Raw genomic sequence first — 5866 nt, 5'->3', positions numbered from 1 at the left:
AGAATGCAAATCTTGATGCATCATATGTTGAAAAATGTGCCATGCCATACTAGCTAAACCAGCTCATAGCTCTCCCTTCAAAGTTGCTGCAAATTGCTGTATCTTAATGTTATCAATGTACAAATCTTGATATCCCCTTGCCACTTGGTCTCAAATTGAGACACGTGGCAATCAACATCTTTGCTTGACTTGCCTTTGAATTTTGTTGCTTTCACCTTAGGGTTAGGAGGTTGTTGAGCCATTGGGATAGACTGGGCTACTCTCCTAGGTCTTTGCCTGGTAGATGCATGTAGTGGGTCAAATAGGAGCTTTCTTCGACTTCTTGTAGACCTTTCTATCAAGAATAAATCTCCTACCAATTGCCTCACCTGCCTTCCTTCTGCTTCTCTTGAACCTTCCCCTTGCTCATTTTCTAGTTGGACTTCAGAGACAGTTGCTTCCCCTGCCTTGTCTACAAGTTCTTCATAGTTGAAGGGATCAATGTTGCATGCTTGAGCTTGAACCCTTGTGTAGTGAACTTTGGAAAATTGTCTTGGTTTGTCTGACATACACTATACCTCAATGGAACAACAGAACCAACTCACCCAATGCAGACACAAAAATGAATCAAACACAACAACAGTGGATACATCAGATACAGTAGTGGGACAGTAATGAAACGGACACAGCAGGATCGCCAAATGTGTTAGGATTCTATAGCACATGCATCTAACCTCCACACAAGCTTCTATCCAAAAATAGGCAAAGCAACATAATCAAAGTTCATCAAAAAAGGTAGATAAACACATTCAAAATCAGCACGAAATGTTTTGACAGAACTCATGCACGTAAAGAAACACCATATCTAACTTCTCTACATCTTTCTCAGAACTCATGTCACCTACAAATACCAACTAGTGGTTATAACTATCCAACCCACAAAATGTTCTTGGCATAACATAATCAAAGTTAGCAATATCCGATTAAGCACATTCTGACCTACCAAACTCTGACTAAGCAATATTCCGTCTGAGCATTACTAAGCAATACCCCTTTTAACATTAAGGCTAATTCTAAAGTGTTTATGTGCCTCAATTTTTTTTTGCTATTGATTAAAAATATATTTGTTTGTATCATGGGAACCCTCCTTTTTCATCGAGGGGGGAATATATGTCTAAAGAACGTGATGCATTCCTAGCTGGTAGTGGAATGAAACACCAATATATAGTGCCTTAAACACTTCAACAAAATGGTGTTGCTACTGAGAGGGAACTCTTGTCACTTATGGAAATGGCACGATGTATGGACAAAATCCAAGCTTTGACACATGCTTTTTGGATATAGATGGTGATGTGTGTTGCCTAAATACTTAACAGGTTTCTCACTAAAGTTTTGTAGTCTATGACTCCATATGAGGCATGGCATGACAAGAAGCCATCTATTGGTCACTTGTGTATCTTTGGTTGCTTGGATTATGCTCTAGTGCCTCAACAACAATGTAAGAAATTGGATGATAAAGCTTTCGAATGTATCTTTGTTGGTTACAGTGTTGAGAGCAACTGTTACAAGTTATATCATCCATAGTCAAAACATACCTTGACGTATTGAGATGTTGTTTTGCTGGAAGATGTAGTTTAGCACTTGTTGTCATGTACTAAAGAGACAGGTTTAAGCTCATAGGACATTTTTGATACCTTGTTGTCCCTTTTCAATGGTGGATTTAAAAGTATAAGTCCAAATGAGGTAAATACTTGACCTATGCCAATTTCAAGTGATATCACATATCAACCTACTTCTAGTGCCTATGTAAATGATGCACTTGATGAGGACATGGCTGAAAATGACAAAGCTAGATGTATGCCACAATGGCTAGTGCATACTTTGCATGATAGTAAATTGGATGCATCTTTGTCTAGGCATACTCATTCAGGTTCTCATTATGCTTCTTGTGCATCAAATTGTTATGATTTGGTTGTGTCAAGTATGTGTGACGAGGAGGAACCTATTATGTTTGATGAAGCACAAAATCCAAAAATTGGATGGCCACTATGCAAGGTGAATATGATGCACTTGTGAAGAACAATAATTGGTCTTTATGTGGCTTGCTTCTTGGAAAGAAGGCCATTGGTACAAAGTGAGTTTATAAGCTAAAACATAAGCCGAGATTGTAGAATTAATTGCTACTACAAGGCAAGGCTTGTTGCAAATGGTCCAAGGTAGATATTGACTATAAAGGAAAGTTTAATGCTGAGTGGTTGCAGAGAATTGGATTGTATGCTTTTGCATTATTACCATAAGGTGAGTGGAGGTAGAATCTCTATGGAAAGTCACGGTTAGAAATTCTAAGGAAAACAATTGGCATGATTTCTAGCACTATATTTTTTACTCCTAAATTAATGGCATAGGTTTTTAAATTGTCATTGAAGGGTGCTCCCATGATACCTAAATGTTCTGACATGATGCTAAGAAAGGAGTTTGGTCCTACAGAAGGTGGAAAAAATTATTATATGCTCAAAAATGTTACCTATGGCAGGAGAGAACAATTAAAGTGGTACCTAGAAAAGATGTGCTTCTTGATTAAGTTTGATTATATGTCAAAGGAGAAATACACACCTTTGTATTTTGCAGAGCAAGGGGGTACAATAAATTGGGAAAATTGGTTGTATGAGAAGTTGTCTGCTAAGACATATTTTTCAAATAAAAGGAAAGTACACAATGGTAGCAGGTTGTATGCATATCTGGGAGCTTTGTTTAATTATGCTCATAAACCACCAATTGAACAAAGTGAGACAGGGTATCAAGCATTACCTGGTACTTCTAGCAAGGCAGAGCTATTGAAGAAAGATCAATCTTCAAGTCAAAAATTGGATATGGAAGCAGAGTTGGGAGGTAATCAAGAAAAGCTAGAGTCCTTCAGATTTTTGGTGCAGACCGGATATACAGAGGATGAAGCTTTCAAGTGTGTTCAAACTCTACATGGTGGATTTCATGAAGAAGTTGGACATTTTTGTTCCTAAGCTTGACCTTAAGGAGCAAACACCAGCAAAGTTAGGTAAAGTTTTACTTTATCTAAAAAGAGGAAAATAGGGACTGAAGGCATGAATGTGGCAAAGCAAATAGATTTTGAGGCTCCGAGTGAAAAGAGAAATCAAGAACTAGTAGCTATTGAAGATGCAGGCATGGTTGTAAATATGTTGACAGAGGTTCAAAGAGTCAGTGGCAGAAACAGGGGTAACAAAAGTGTTGTTGTAGGAACAAATGGACATGGTGCAAAAATTGAAGTTGGAGATGGAGGATTTGAAGATTAAGCATAAGGATGATGTACAAAATTTGTCGGTGCAGCATCAAAGTGAATTGGCAAGAGGCAAGATGTCCTTCGGGACGTTCAAAGAGTGGACTGTGAATTTGGAGGAAAAGGTCAAGTATGAGTTAGAATAGTTAGCTAGCAAGAATGCAGAGCTGCAGGTTCAAAACCTTATATTTGAGCAAAGATTGAAACCTTTGTTGGATCTAGAGAAGCAGGTTTTAGGTAAGGAGGAGCTTGATGTCAATGGGGTGTTGATGTCTGAAGGGGATGTACAGGTACTTAAACAGCAAATGCTGGACAATATGTAGGAGGCTTGGAAAGAAATGAGAGATAGGATGACTACTATGTTCAAGCATCCCTATGAATTAGTCAAAATAGGTTTTATTAGTACACATGAGGCAAATCTGATGGTAGAATTTGATCAACTCAAGAAAGAAATGCAGTACTGGATTTGTCAAGTGCAGGAGCTTAAATCAAAGCAGAAGGGGAAATTGGTTATAGAAGAGGAGAAGCAAGGTGCAGAGCTGGCTCAAAAGTGTTCAGGGCAAGCACAAAAGTCAAAAAAACCAATGCAGGAGAAGAGCAAGCAGAAAGTGGAGAAGTCCAATGTTGAACCAGAAATACAGGTAGCCCAGAAAATTCTTCCTAAGCAATCATGCCAGTGATAGCTAGTATTGAGCAAGATGATGTTCCACTACCTGGTGTAGAAGGTGGTGTTGCTGTTACTGAAGCTCTAGAATTTAAATTCTAGTTCTAGGCATAGTCAAATTCAGCATCATATGTATCCTTTTTAACTTTTTGGGAGTTGGTATGTATTTTGATCAAGGGATATGTAGATCCGAGTCGGATTTCTATGAAATCCACCATTGGGATGTGCCATGTGTTAAAAGGGGTATTGCTTTAGTAATGCTCAGTCAAAATATTACTTAGTTGGAGTTTGGTAGGTTAGAATGTGCTTAATTGGAAAGTGCTGACTCTGATTATGTTATGCCAAGAACATTTTGTGGATTGGTGGATAGTTATAACCACTAGTTGGTATTTGTAGGTGACATGAGTTCTAAGAAAGATGTAGAGAAGTTAGCTATGGTGTTTGTTTACGTGTATGAGTTCTATCAAAGCATTTCGTGTTGATTCTGAATGTGTTGATCACCTTCTTTGATTAATTTTGAATATGGTTCTTTGTCTATTCTTGGTTAGAATCTTGTGCAGAAGTTAGATGCATGTGTTATAGAACCCTAACACTTAAGCATATATATCCATGCTTGCCAAGAGTAATCATCAATGAAAGTCATGAAGTACAAAAAGGTTACCAAAAGAAAGAGTGTGCATCAGGCCGCAATTTTCCACAAACACCACTATAAGCAAGGTGCAACTTGTGAGTATCCTACACTAAACCATCTTTCAAAAACATAAAACATTTCAATTTCCCCAAAATACAACCTTCACAAACATGCTTAGATGGTGCCTCTAAAGGGGGCATATCATAATTTTGCAAATGCATCAAACTAGCAAAATTTAGATGCCCAAAATGTGCATGCCATAGTTTAGCATTTGAAATAGCTCTAGAATTTGTGACTCCATTTGCAAAGGTTTCCACACACTTCTCATAATAATTGAGCTTCTACAGCGTATGAGACAAAATACTTGATACCACAATAGTATCAGCTCAATTAAGATCGTGAAAAATGCATGTGTCATCCACAAAATTTGCAAAAAGGCCAAGTCTTACTAATGGAGAAAGAGACAATAGATTCTTTTTTATTTTAGGCACAACATGTATATAAAAAACCCTGAAGAAACTATCATTAATTGCACTAAGTACAATCTTTTGAACTCCTTGAACTAGATAAGCAGCATTGTTGGCACAAGTGGTAGCATTCCCAACGGGGAAAATATCGAGAGAAGTTAACAAGTCATGATGAGATTTAATGTGCCTTATAGCATTACTATCAAAATACCACACATATCAATCTGTATCCTTCATCATACATGCATAATGGATAGAAGGGTTGAATTAACACTGTGCACTAAAAGCCCATTTCGCATCAATAAATTTTTTTGCGAATTCTACAATGGCTGCATTTGAAGAATATTCACTTTCTTTCTTATGTGTCTCTTTAGCCTTTGGCTCAAGAAATTTCTTTATCCAATGATCTATAGTTGTGCAATATTTACAACTTTTTCTTTTCTCTTTCAATAGATTTACCACATGCATTGTTGTTATGGGAAGTATTTGCCACAAATTGTTTGCTACCTAAAGAAGGATCATTGGAAGTAGCAACATTGGCATTGGTATCTTTTCTTTGTATGACAACAAAAGCTTGATCAACAACATCATACTTAGCCCTTTTTTTTACGTAGCCTCTTGTAGCAATAAAGTGACCAACGCATCAAACTTAACAATATAATAATTGCCCTGTGCAACAAGCCTCCAAGTAGAATGATATGAATCTAGTATACATCCAAGAAAGTTTGCACAAGTGAATGGTCGGGAATGACTTCACCTGTAGCCATGAATCCATTTTATCTTTTGCATTTATGACCTTTAATTCTAGCTGTTTGTGCAAAAATGATATTTTT

The sequence above is a fragment of the Adiantum capillus-veneris genome, chromosome 15, assembly GCF_014529385.1.
Source record: "Adiantum capillus-veneris isolate H3 chromosome 15, ASM1452938v2, whole genome shotgun sequence".
NCBI lineage: Eukaryota > Viridiplantae > Streptophyta > Polypodiopsida > Polypodiales > Pteridaceae > Adiantum > Adiantum capillus-veneris.
Note: the sequence above shows the minus strand (reverse complement) of the source record.